This window comes from Narcine bancroftii, chromosome 1 (genome assembly GCF_036971445.1).
Source record: "Narcine bancroftii isolate sNarBan1 chromosome 1, sNarBan1.hap1, whole genome shotgun sequence".
NCBI classification, from domain to species: Eukaryota; Metazoa; Chordata; class Chondrichthyes; order Torpediniformes; family Narcinidae; genus Narcine; species Narcine bancroftii.
The window spans coordinates 342,569,916-342,584,841 of NC_091469.1; the positions used below are offsets into that span (position 1 = coordinate 342,569,916).

Consider the following 14,926-nt stretch of genomic DNA (forward strand, 5'->3'; position numbering starts at 1 on the left):
TTTTTTTTAAGTTGCTTTTTTTATGCTGTGTTTGACCAAAATCCTGTATAAATAGAAAAAAAAAATTAGGAATTAAATGAAAGTACAGCGTAGCTGTCAAGAAAATTAACTTTTGAATCTGAAAGCAATTTTGAAGTTGTGGGGAAACAAAACAGCCTTCTTTTCTGTGAAGTTCAGTTCATTGATTAATTTGAGATTTGTCTTTGATAAAGAAATTACAAAACTCTAATTTCATTCATTGACTTTTAGTTCTTTCATATTATTGCTCATAGATGGGGTGGATTTGTAACATGTACATGTGCTGCTCTAACATATGTAATCTGCTGAAGCAACTGATCCCATTGATGAATTGAAATATGAATGGAAATACGGTTTTGCAGATACAAGGAATGCCTTTCAAGCCTTAAATCCGAAATCATAGTGTGAATCGGGTATTAAAGCTTATATTACCACTTTTTAAAATCCATTAATTATTATGTTGAACTGAGCACAGTGATCTGTGACTTGATGTTTTATTCTTGGACCTTCCCAGGAATAACAAGTTGCTTATTTATTTAGATCCATCTAACAAAAGAAACATTTTACGGAGCACGATTATGAGTGTCGTGGATGGCTGCAACATTGCGCAGTTTGGTAGTTGCAAAGCATGAGACAGTCAAAACGGCTGAGAAGATTATTGGATCTCCCTTTCCTCTATTGATGATATTTACCAGAAACATTGCTTAAATAGGGCTCAAAGAATTATAGAAAACTCTTCCTATCCAGCACACAGTACCTTTGATCCACTACCATTAAGAAAGAAGAACAGAATCATCAAAATCAGGACTGTCAGGCTAGGAAATAACTTCTTCCTATGAGATTGATGAACAGTATCCTGTATCAGAATAAATAATTCCAAAATATTTACATATATTTGTTTAAAATTATATCTTCATGTACATATGTGATTATTATGTGCTGTGTATTGCACACTATCGTCCAGAGAAACACATCTCATCTGGCTGTATATGTTGTCAGATGATAATAAACTTGAACTTGAAAGTTACTCGGCAACAATATCCATCTAAGAGAGATCTACTTCCCTTTTGATTTCAAAAGCAGAAATAGTGCCTTGAACTCTTATGTTTCAGGAATGCTGCTAGGAAATACATCTCACCTGCAAGTTTATAATGTTGTTTATTAACTATAACGTGTGTTATCAACTGATGATCCTGTGTGAAACTTGGCAGCCTAGCAAGGTTTCAGTTTTAGTGTACTGCAGTAGTTTATGTATTTATAGTTGGTATGGAAAAAACTGTCATGTTGTTTACTTGCAACTGTACTAAAGGGATATCAGGATCACAAGTCTGCATAATTTGACTACTTTATCCAGTGAAGGACAACATTGGCTGATTTCTTAATTTGTCGGCAGTTCCCGTTCCTGCAGGTGCCAACAATGAAGAACAGTTCTGTTTTTTGAGAGAATACTGTGGAATGCCGATCACGGTAATCCTCAGTGCACTCACCCAGGCAACACCTATAAGTAATTCATCTCATGGTTAAAATGCTGCTCTTGACTTGCTTGCCTCTTTATTTTATCCCTCATTATTCTCCCAAAATAATCCACACAGAAACCTCAGAAGATGACTTTACTTTGTGTTTGCCTGCTTCACTTTTAGTGGTTCCAAAATTACTATTGCAAGGCACAAAAATGCTGCGCCTGTGGCAGGATATTGCACCCCTCTGTACAAGCCCCAAGAGCTCGCACTGCATACTTAATGTGGTTGGAACCAGACGGCACAATGTGGTTGGTCTTGCTGATTATTTGCTCTGCTGGATGAGTGCCAGAGTCAGATGTCTGAGCAATAAAACATTTCCATTTCAGAGCATAATGCAGTCACTATTATCAGTACACTTTGTGCTTTTTTTTTCAAACCAACTCATTTTTAATCCAAATTGTAAAGCATTCATTAAGTGACTGAGTGACTGTCCATTTCATATTCTGCAGTTTTGGAAACAGAGAAGTAGAATAGGCAGGAATACTCATTTCACATCACAATTTTTGGCTCCAGTCCAGCTCAAACTGCTGCAGTCATAAATCTATTCTGGTGGTTACATGAATCCTGGATAAAATGGCACCTGCATTGCTTCACAAAGAGCATATGGCGATGGTAATTATTTGCACTTACATTTATGGCATTTTGCCAGCTAAGCCATGCCAAAAGATCATTCGATGGTGCATTATGTTTATCAAGAGTCAGTAATTTAATCCCTGGCCATTAGAGTGATAATTAGTCAACATAGGGAAAAATTAGGGGAATTCGAATAACTGGATTGGTCGACAGAGAGGAGATATAGATGTGATGGAGTGAATGGCATCCTTCAGTGTTACAGGGTTACCTTGATTCTATAATTTCAGCAGAAAATTCATCCAATCTTTGAATTCCATTGGAAGATAGTTGACCACAAATGGCTTAATTACTACACAATGATCATTGATTTTGGTAAATCTGCATATCTTATCAGGTATAGTGGGCAATGCTTCCAATCCAGGCCCTAGAACCTGTTAAATTATAACATCAATGAAAGAGCATATGGAGATCATATCGGCCATGTCATCAAAGCTATTGATGATCATTGGGCTGACTGCTCTTACATCCATATTTTTTATTCTATCAACTTTATTCCAAAGTATGGTGGAAGCTGAAATGTTGCCAGAAGAAAATCAATGCTGAAAGTCTTGTGAACCATGCAGGGAAAGGTTTCCTCAGAGAGTGCCACATAGGTCATATGATTACTTCCAAACTATCACAGCTGGTAAGAGCCCACTACATTTGAACCCCAAAGTCCATCATTAGCACTGGTGAAAAAAAAGGACAAGTTAGCGTTTCAACCTCTAAACTCCAGAATTTATCTGATGACATTGACCATGAGATACAAAAGCATGACCATAAATGCAAAGTGACTTCAGATTGGAAACTCCACCATGCCCCAAACAAAAAGAAACAGCTCTACCAATTTGGAAATGGTGAGTACAACAACAACAACAACAACAAAATCTATACCAGCATAGTATATGGAAAGAGTGCAGGAGGTAGATCAACTCACTGATAAGCATGAATGGATTTTTCAGCTATACCAAGGATGGCCTCAGTCCAAGCTCTCAATGGGGAAGTGTCACTGAGAGCTAAAATGGAGGGGAATTTATGAAATGCAGGGAAACTGTTAACATATGTTGGAAGAAATATTTGTTCCCCCATCCCCAATTATTTCTCTGTGCTTCATATGGGATTACTTGATTCCATTCCACAGCAGAACATCAGGTTCAGTCTCCCTATTGGTCCTGTCCAACAAGCGTGTACAAAAAAGCCATCTAACAACTGAAGAACAATAAAACCTCCACACCACCTGGTATCTTTGTTAAAATTCTGAATTTCACACAGGGTGCACATACCCAAGCACAAATCAACAGCAACTTCACCCCATAAATTGAAAAAGGAGGACATGCTAAAGAACCAAAGCAACTTGAAAATTGAGACCACCTTCAGGAAAGGAAACAAATTTAACTGCAACTATGACAGATGCATCTGTATTTTGACTGTCACTTCACCAGATTCCACAGCAAATGTCTTCTTCCACTGCAGTAGAGCTCACCCTGAATTGCAATCTACATTTCATTCAATTAAAGACACTATGGACATAATCCATGTGCAGCAAGACAAGAGGAACAATGCAGGGAGCAGAATCAACCACTGTGCAGGATTTCTGCTGACTGTTAAAATTTGCCAATGAAGAAGGAATATTCTCAAACTGTGATCTTAACCAACAGATCGACATTCACTCAATCTCAATAGCGGACAGTTTCCCCGTGAAAAGTAATGGCACAGGATGCTATTCATAGACTATAGCTCAGCCTTCCAAACCATTATTCCCTCAGTACTATTGAAGAAGCTCCAAACCCTGGGCCTCTTCATCCAACTATGCAACTGGATCTTTGATTTCCTAATTGGAAGACCCAGTCACTACAAATTTGAAATGATGGCTCCTCCTTACTGACTATTAACACAGGTGCACCTCAAGGATGCACCACTGCTCTACTCATTATACACTCATGACTGTGTGGCCAGGTACAATTCCAAAGCTATCTACATCACAGTTATCAGCAGAATCACAAACAATAATGAGGAAGTGTGCAGGAGGGAGATAGATTAGCTTATTGAATGGAGTCATGCCAACAACCTTGCAATCAATGTTAGCAAAACCAAGATGATTGTAGACTTCAGTAGGAAGTTAGGAGAAAGAGATCCAGTCATTAGTAGTGGAGAGGGTCATAACCTTCAAATTTTTGGGTGTCAACATCTCCAAGGATCTGTTCCGGAGCCTCCATGTCAATGCCATCAAGAAGAAGGTTTGCCAGTGGTTATACTTTGTGAGGTGTTTGAGGAGATTTGGTATGTCACAGAAGACTCTTGAAAACCTCCACAAGTGTACTGTGGAGAGCATCCTGGCTGGTTGTATCAATGTCTGGTATGGAGGTGCCAACTCTTAGGACAAGAGAAAACTCCAAAGGGTTATTAATTTGGCCTGCAATATCATAGACAACAGATTCACTCCATCAAGGACATTTACAAGAAGCAGTGTCTTAAGAAAGCAGCCTCTATCCTCAAGGACCCACATCATGCCCTCTTCACTCTGCTACCATCAGGAAAAAGGTAGAGGAGCCTAACGATGAGCATTCAGTGGCACAAAGTCAGCTTCTTCCCCACTGCCGTCCAATTCCTGAAAGATCAATGAACCTAAGACACTGCCCTACTTTGACTTTTCGTGCATTATTTTTATTTAATGTTGTAAGATGATTTATATGAATGTTTATTCTGTGAAGCTGCAGCAAAACCACACATTTCACTACTAATTCGAGACAATAAAATCTGACTCAGATTCTGAATTGGATTTAGATGCCAAATAATTTAGATTCTGGAGGGACAATCACAAGGGGTGTATTTGCACTGACCAATCGCCCTGAGCCCTGATTCCCTTCTATTATAAGGAGGGCAGATTTGGGGCAAACTGGAGCAATTTACAAAGAAACTGTGGATGTCCAATACACCTGTTTAAAAAAGGGCCAATGCTGAGGTGGGTTGCATCTAAAATAGGAGCAGGAGTTAATTTTAAAGGAATTAAAGACATTGTTGGTTAAGAATCAATATATAGGATTATTGGCTTACAAAGGCTGACATTCAGGTTGTTTTCTTATCATGCACAGAATTTCTAAATGCTGAATTAAATATCTCCAATAAGCAAAGAGATAAACACTAAAGATCACAAAATCGCAAGAAAAAGGAACAGAAGTAGGCCATTTGGCCCATCAAGTCTTCTCCACAAATCCATCCTGAGCAAAACTGTTCTCACATCTAGTTCAAAATTCTGGCCTTTTCCCCATATACCTTGATTAATTAGATAACTATCAATCTCCCCCAAATCTTAAACTCCCCCAATGATCAGGTCTCAACAGCTGTATATGACAAAAAAAATCCACAAATCCACAACTCTCTGGGTAAAGAAATTTTTCCTCATCTCTGTTTTAAATGGGTACCTTCTAATTCTAAGACTGTGCACTCTTCTCTGGGATTCACCCACCAAGGGAAACATCTTATTCACATCTACTCTGCCAATCCTTTCAGCATTCGTAATGTTTCTATAATGTGAACTATTTTATAACCGTGTAAGAATACACCTTTCTTGCTGTAGTAACTGCAGTGCACCACTGTGGAGTATATGTATATGAGTGTGTGTGAACAGTTTCCTGAGATGGTGGAAGGCATCAGTAATTAAACTCTCTTTTGTTATTTGAATCTTGCATCTCTAAGTTATTTAAAAAGCCTCCCAAGCAACACAGAGACGTAACAGCCTCCCATTCTTCTATACGCCAATGAATAGAGTCCAAGAGCTGATAAACATTCATCATATGTTAGTTCTTGCATTCCTGGAATCATCCTGGTAAATCTTCTCCAACATTATTACATCCTTTCTAAGATAAGGGGCTCAAAACTGCACACAGTACTCCAAATGAGGTCTCACCAGTGCCCCATAGAGCCTCATCAACACCTCTTTACTTTTATACACTATTCCCCTTGAAACAAATGCCAAACATAGCATTCACTTTCTTTACTGCCAATCAAAACAGGTGGTCAACTTTTAGGTTATCCTGCATGAAGACTCCCAAGTTCCTTTACATTTCTGTATTTTGAAATTTCTCCCCATCCATCCAAATAATAATCTGCCTGTTTATTTCTTCTTCCAAAATATACAACCGTAGATTTCTCAACATTCTATCTCATCTGCCATTTCTTTGCCCACTCCCCTAAGCTGTCCAAGTCTCTCTGCAACCTTTTGGTTCCTTCAACACTTCCTTCGCCACCACCTATTGGTGTCATCTGGAAACTTAGTGACAAAACCATTCAATCCATAATCTAAATCATCAATATACATTGTAAAATGAAATGGCCCCAACACCAACCCCTGTGGAACACAACTAGTAACTGGCAACCAACCAGAGCAGGATCCCTTTATTCCCACCCTCTGCTTTCTGCCTATCAGCCAATGCATCATCCAATCTAATATCTTTCCTGTAATTCTATGGGTCCTCATCTTCTTAAGCAGCCTCTTATGCAGCACCTTATCGAAGGTCTTTTGAAAATCCAAAATAGATAACATCCACAGCCTCTCCCTTGTCCATCCTACTTGAGATTTCCTCAAAAATTTCCATTAGGTTTATCAGGCAGGATCTTTCCTTCATGAAACCAAGCTGGCTTTGACCTATCATTCCATACACCTCCAGGTATTTCATAACCTCGTCCTTGAGGATCGACTCCAATAACTTTCAAACTACCGACGTCGGAATAATAGGCCTATAATTCCATTTTTTCTGCCTCCACAATCTCCAAACTCACCTCCTCCAGAACCCATGGCTGCACCTTATCCAGTCAGGGAGACTTATCTACCTTCAGTCCATTCAGCTTGCTAAGCACTATCTCTCTAGCAATCCTGACTGTACTTAATTCTATTCCCAGAGACTTCTGACTATCAGCTCTCATCTTCCTCAGTGAAGACTGACACAAAATATTCATTTAGTTCCTCTGCCATCTTTGTTATCCATTATAAATTCTCCAATATCATTTTCAATCAGTCCTTTATCTACCAGTGTCTCTCTTTTACTCTTTATATATTTTAAAACCTCTCAGATTCATTTTTTATATTTGCCAACATCCTTTCATAATGCATTTTTTTCTTTCCTAATCATTTTCTTTGTCTCTTTCTGTAAGTTTTTAACTTACCCAGTCCTCAGTTTTTCCACTAATTTTTGTTTCCTTGTATGCCCTCCCTTTTGCTTTTAATATAGCTTCAACCTCTCTTGTTAGCCTCATTTGTGCCATTTTTCCATTTTCTTAGAATATATCTATCCTGAATTTTCTTTATTTCTTGCAGAAATATCACAAGATCACAAGATAAAGGAACAGAAGCAGACCACTAGGCCCATCTGGTCTGTTCAATAGCTATGTACTAAGCTAAACTTAACTCACCCCTAGTTCCAATTACCAAGCTTTTCTCCATATACCTTGATACACTTACTAATGAAATACCTATCCATTTCCTGTTTAAATACTCCTAGCACAATTTCTCTTGTAATCTTAACTGTATCCAGCTCTACTCCCTGAAGTCTCTGTCTGTCGGGGATATTACTAATGTCTTCCACCATGAATACAGATGTAAAATATTGATTTAATTCTTCTGCCATATCTTTGTAACCCACTATAATTTCCGCAGCATCGTTTTCTATCGGTCATATGTCAACACATGTCTCTCTTTTATTCTTTATATATTTAAAAAACCTCCTTATCTTTTTCCATATTATTTGCCAATCTTCTTTCATAACTCATCTTTTCTTTCCTTGTGACTTTCTTTATTTCTTTCAGTAAGTTTTAAAGGAATCCCAGTCCTCTGGTTTCCTACTAGTTTTAGCTACCTTTTCTGCCCTCCCCTTTGCTTTTATCTTGATCTTAACTTATTTTGTTAACCACATAGGTACCATCTTTCTTCTGACTACTTTCCTTTTTTTGGGAATATATCTATCCTGCATGCCTTTTATCATTTGCAAAAATATCTTCCAATCCTGCTCTGTTCCTCCGACTAGTTTGCTTTTCCAGACGACTTGGGCCAGTTCTTTCCTCACACCACTATAATATCCTTTATTCCAATGAAAAATTGTTACATCCGATAGCCTTCTTTCCTTCTCAAATTTGAAATTGAATTCGACCATGTTCTGATCACTGCTTTCTTGGGGTTCTAAGACCTTTCACTCCTTAACGACCTCAGGTTCATTGCACATGACCCAATCTAGGACTGCAGATCCCCGGTGGGATTCTCAACCAGCTGTTAAAAAAATCCATTTCTTAGGTTTGCTACAAACACGCACTAATGTGATCCAGTAAATTCCTGTCCTTTCCAATCCCCTGCCATTCCAATCCCCTGCCATATTAAAATCTCCCGTAATTAATTTTATATTATCCTTGTGACATGCCTTTTGCATTTCTAACTATATCTCATAGTTCTCTTCCCGGCTGTTGTTTGGGGGCTAATTAATATAACTGCTAATATAATCTTTTTATCCTTTGAATTTCTTAATTCAACCCATACTGATTCTACCACTTTAGACCCTATGTCTCTTCTTTCTATTTAATATCATCCTTCTATCTATTCAATGAGATTATTGTGAACTTCAGGAGGAAACCAAAGGAAAATGACCCAGTACCCATTGAGGGCTCAGTAGTGGAGAGGGTCAAGAACTTCAAATTCCTGGGTGTCAACATCTCCAAGGATCTGTCCTGGAGCCATGATGTTGATGTAATCACAAAGAAGGCTCGCTAGCGGCTATAAATGTGATGTGTCAGAGGAGATTCGGTATGTCATGGAAGATTCGCTTAAACTTCTACAGGCGTATCGTGGAGAGCATTCTGGCTGTTTGCATCATTGCCTGGTATGGAGGCACCAACAAGAAATAACTCCAGATGGTTGTTAACTCACCCTGTGATATAACAGGCACCAGATATCACACCATCGAGGACATCAACATGAGGAGGTGTCTTAAAAAAGCAGCCTCTATCCTCAAAGACCCCCACCACGCCCTCTTCACTCTGCTATCATCAGGGGAAAAGGTAACAGGACCCAAAAGATGAGCACTTAGTGGCACAAGGACAGCTTCTTCTCCATTGCCATCAGATTCTTGCATAATCAATGAACCAAAGATGCTGCCTTACTCTTTGAGCACTATTATTGTAGTCTTTTTTGTATTTATTAGAGTAATGTCATAAGATGGCTATAATATGAATGTTTGGACTGTGATGCTGCCACAAATCATCAGATTTCTTGACTTGCTCATGACAATAAATCCTGACTCTCATTCTGATTTTGATCTAGCTTACTTTTCCAGTCAACTTGGGCCATTTCCTCTGTCATACCTCTGTAATTCCCTTTGTTCCACTGAAATATTGACACAGCTGATACCAGATTTTCCTTTTCAAATTTGAAGCTGAACTCAATCATGTTATGATCATTACTTCCTAAGGGTCCTATTACCTTTAATTCCCTAATCACCTCAGGTCCATTATACATCACCCCATCCAAAACTTCCATCCCCTGGTGGGCTTATTGACAAGTTGCTCCAAAAAGCTATCCAGTAAGCATTCTACAAACACTCTTATGAGATCCAATATCTTCCTGACTTTCTCAATCTCCTTTCATGTTAAAATCCCCAATAATTATTTTGACATTTTCCTTCTGACATGTATTTTTTTCTATCTCCAGCTGTAGATCATCGTCCTCTTCCCGGCAGCTGTTTGGGGCTATATAACTGCTAATAGGGACCTTTCACCCTTGCCATTTCTTAATTCAACCCATAAGGATTCCACCATTTCTGTCCCTATGTCCCTTCTTTCATTGTTTATTATTTGGGCCAGGCCACCCCCTCTACTTACCTGCCTATCTTTCCTATGCACTGTGTACCTTAGACATTCAGCTCCCAATCACATCCATGTTTTGCCGATGGTCACAATGTCGCATCTTTCAATCTGTAGCTGTACAACAAGGTCATCTACTTTATTCCTAATGCTACATGCATTTAGGTACAGTGCCCTTAGATCAGTATCTGATACCGATTTCTCTGTATTTCCATTGAACAGCAAATTATCTTGTCTTTTCATCTGCCTGTCCTTTTTGTCTTCTTTGCTGCTCATTATTTTTGACTTTATTTTCTTCTTTCCTGATTCTAACACCTTGGTTCCCTTCTACCCTAATCTCTGCATTTACATTCTGATTCCTACCCCAGCCCCTCCCCGGCAAAACTTGTTTAAAGTAATGTAAAGAAAGGGGATCTTTTGACCCTCCTCATCCACACCAACTTTGGTGCCTGTCTACTCTTATTCCATTTCCTCTATTGGAGCCATATCCCATCAAGAATTTTCTATCCAAGCCACTCATCCAAATGCCTCATTAACATTGTAATTGTATCTGCATCCACCATCTCCACTGTCAGATCATTCCAGATATTCACCACCATCTGTGTGAAAAATGTACCCCTCAGATCTCATTTAAATGTCTCCATTCTTATCTCCATTCTTATCTGTGCCCTCTGGTCTGATGGGGGTCACCACTCTGCCCCCTACATTTCAGTGTGAACAAACCCAATCTTTCCAACCTTTCCTCATAACTATAGCCTCCAGTCCAGACAACATTCTTTTAAAGCTCTTTTGCATTCTCTCCATTGTTATCATATCTTTCCTGTCATTTGATAACCCCCCAGAACTATACACAATATTCTAAGTATCGTCTAACTAATATTTTGTGCAACTATAACTTGATGTCCCAACACTTATATTCAATGCCTATGGAGGCAAACATTCCAAACACATTTTTCAATAACTTAGTCACCTGCATTGCTACTTACAAGAATTTATGGACTTGTCCCCCTAAGTCCCACTGTACATCAACATTCCTAAGGCATCTGCCATTTGATCTCCCAAAGTATACCTGCTTGGATAGAATTCTCATCTGCCAGCCAACTTTCTGGTTAATCCATGTCCTGCTGTATCCTTAAACAACCTTTGTTACCATCTAAACTCCACCAATGTTTGTGTCATCTACAAATTAGCTCATCCTATCCCCTATGCTCTCATCTGAGTCATAAACAAACTACAATGGACTCAGCACCACTTGTAAAATATTTCTAGTCATAAAAATACTCATCCAGCACTACCATCTGCCTCCTATCACCAAGCTAATTTTAAATCCAATTTACCTTTGTGCTTTGGATCCAATGTGCCTTAATCTCCTAGTATAGCCATGCAGAATTATGTCAAAAGCCTTGATGAACCTTGCAAAAAGGCTCACTTATAATACTTTGCAGTTCCTTGTAATAGGTTATTCTTTTTAATGTTTTACACTTTATTTGTCAGCCTCAAACCCAAGAGACCATATCTAAATTTTGTCAAGTAAATTGCACAGATTTTTGAGACGTTATATCACCAATAAGAATAGAAAGCAAAGTATCTAAATTAAATAAACACTGCAAAAGTATTGCTTCCTAGTGAGCTTTAACCTTTCAGCATGAAGGAACTTCAAGACAGTTTTCTGTCCCTGCATTGCGCAGAGTGGTCACCTTTGTTCAGTATGTTCTTTCTTGTGCACCACACCCAAATGACATTTCTTGCAAGGATTCCTGAGATGTCTATCGAGGATTTGGACAGGAACTTCCAATTAAACTTGCCAGTCACAGATCGCACAATTTATTTGCCTTGTTCTGGCATTCATGTCATGTTAGATTTTCAAAGCTTTTCCTGTCATTTTCCCAGAGATGGTTGCTCACAGGAAACTGGTGATGGATGGGAACATCAAATATGGTAGCATTTTGAAGAGGTGATCCAATTCTGCATATGGTTTTCATTCCTGAAATCCTATCTACCAACAAAGTTAATATATTGTTCAATTGAATCCTGGACAATAGATCATTCAAGTTATTGATCGGAATCAACCTTTTAAGGTTATGCCTATTTAAAAAGATAGTGAGAATGCATCTGAGGGGTTTATTCACTTTGCACAGGTGATTACCCAAATTATATTATTTGTTTTGCTACAGCAGTAACAATTACTGTTTCCTTGTTTTTGAAAAAAATATTAACACTAGAGATAAAGCTGAAGATAATTAAATACTTAATAGCAATGGACTTAATCCCTCCTCAAACCAATTCTATGTGCTTCAGCTGTCAGGGATCTGATTGCTACATCCTGAATGAAAAGAAAACTGCCAAACGAGAATGTTTTGCAATCTAAATTAGCTGAGTGAATGAATTCCTCCACTTTATAGAAAGAATATGAGTGGAAAGAAAAGTGGTCATAATATTACACATAATGAGAGATAGAATGGGAAATGGAACTTACAGTATATAGTAATCCCAAAATGTGAAATGTAGATTTGATTCCAGTTGCATGAGATCACCAGCAAACCACATATTAATTCTCATTCAACAGCTGAAAAAGGTGGTCTATTTTGTATTCTATTTTAATTCCAGAGACTGACATCAATAACCATGGCAACTTCTATCCAGTGAACACTGGAGAATTGTCTGCCATATCAGTACAACAAGGAGAGTATCTGACGCACTACAAGAATCAAATGCTTACTAGCCAGTGCTCAGCATCTGCAAGTAGCCTGCTTGTTGCCATGGCAACTATTGTACTTGCTCATTGAACTACTCATTACTACAATTTCAAGGCATACCAACATTATTCTAAGCAAATGCTTCTTGAAATGAAATACAGCTTAAAAGTTACACCACTAAAATTATGTGACAAATAGCTGACAAGTATTAATTAACTGGAAGCACATGTGTTACATGAAAAATAACTAACACCTCTCATTTTACACAAAATCTTGTCTATATTTACCCCTGCATGCACATCAAAAACAGGAACATCGTAACCTTGATTTGTTATGTTCGCACAAATGTGACTGGTGAAATGCACTTACAGCATCCAATATAAAATTCATGGATTTCACTGATTGTGATCAGTCAACATGTTTCATCCCTTTCACATTGGCAATCAATTAAATTGGCATGTAAATGCCCCATTTTGAAATACCAGTAGGGCTCTTCACACTGGACCAAGAAAACACAGTTCCTTGTGCCCTTTCACATTGCCTGCCTGGTATCACGGAACAAAGGGGGACTCAGCCTCCAGCCTGCCACGCAAGCAAAACGTCATAATTGTATCCTTAATGGGACTCAGCATGCCAGGTTGCTTGATCACATTGGGCAACCCGGTATGCCGATTTGAAACAGATCAGCAATGATACACCCTCCCAAGGTGGTTAATTCCTGGGTTGATTTGGACTCCCCCACCAACCAGATTGGGAGTGTTCACACTAACAGGTGAACCAATAAATTTGTAGTTAATTACTGTGTTCCAGTGCCAGTTTGAAAGAGGCTATCGAGTTACTCTGGATAAGCTACTTTACTTTTTGTAATGTTGCAGGTCTTTGGTGTTCATGTCCATATTAAGGAAAATAACAAGGAAAGAGCTACCAACAAAATATACTTTCTGAAGTTTGATAACTCTCAACTAAAACCAGTGACTGGAACAAAAATGTATCAAGAATACTTCCCATAAAATATAAAGTACACTCTGAGTCATAATGACTACAAAATGCAATGCACAAATAAAAAATGAAATTATCTTTCATGAACTCCAACCAATGTTGTACAATTGTGTGGTCGGTGAATTAAGGCTGCAAATGTTCCAGGAATGTCTTTTTTTTTATCAAGCTCCTCTTCCTCAATTGCCCTCAAAGAAGGTGGATTGTTGAGATATTTTTGAATGGAAATCATTGTTGCATGCCTGGAATTATATACATTTAAGTCAGATAAGTGAGGCTGGCTTATGAAAGGACATTGGTTATTTTAATATTTATTTTATTTTAATATTTAAGTAGTACAAATATTCACAATTATTAATGAAATTTAGTTTAAATGTTGTCAGTTGCCTCAGTTTGAAATTGCCCATTTGCTGTGGTGAGATTTGAATTAATGCCTCCAGGTAATCAGGCCAGACCTTTAGGTTATGGTTCCTAAAGTAATCCCTATCTTGCACCATGGAGATCCCAGATGTTAAAAATTAATTCAAAATTAGTTGAAAAAAAAAGAGGATGGGTGGGCCAGGTGGTAGCCTCCTTGTTTGGTTCTAGTGCAAGGGGGGGGTGACAATTTTGGTAGAAAAGAATGTTCTAGTGAGGGTGGAAAAAGTAATCACTGAAAAGGCAGGGAGATTTGTAATGGTCCACTGTCAGATACATTCAGAATCCTGGACCTCAGTAAATATATACACCACTAATTATGATAATGGAAAATTTATACAAGATCCATTCTTGAGATTGTCAGGGGGCGGGGGGACTTTAACTTCTGTCTTAACCTTGTTTTGGATAAATCATTGAAAGAATAATAAGGCCAAATGCAGAGAGAGCCACCCTTGACTTTATGAAAGAGCAGAACTTGATAGATGTGTGGAGACAGAAGTATCCAAAGGAGAGAGATTATTCTTTCTACTCAAGACAGCATGACTCCTACTTTAGAATAGATTTTTTTCCCCCTGGCATCAACCCACATAGAGGATAGAATCATGGAGACTAAGTATAAAGCAAGACTTTTGTCAGACCATTCTCCTCTAATTTTAACCATTGCAATGCCAGATAAACAAAAGACAGTGTATAGATGGCACCTTAACACATTGTTATTGAAAAAAAAAGAAATTTTGTAGCTTTGTTAGGGGACAAGTAGTCATATTCTGTGAAGCTAACTGCTCTTCGACTCAGGATAAATTTCTACTTCGGGATAATCTTTAT

At 38.3% G+C, this 14,926-nt stretch overlaps 1 long non-coding RNA gene across 1 annotated transcript in view; it reads right to left on the reverse strand.

The window, feature by feature from the left end:
- The window catches only part of LOC138749224 (uncharacterized), an 88,665-nt gene extending 75,923 nt beyond the window's left edge, over positions 1-12,742 (reverse strand). Inside the window, exon 1 of the long non-coding RNA XR_011348494.1 lies at positions 12,469-12,742. This is a non-coding gene — a long non-coding RNA (uncharacterized lncRNA). The remainder of the gene's footprint in view (positions 1-12,468) is intronic.
- Positions 12,743-14,926: the final 2,184 nt, after the last annotated feature.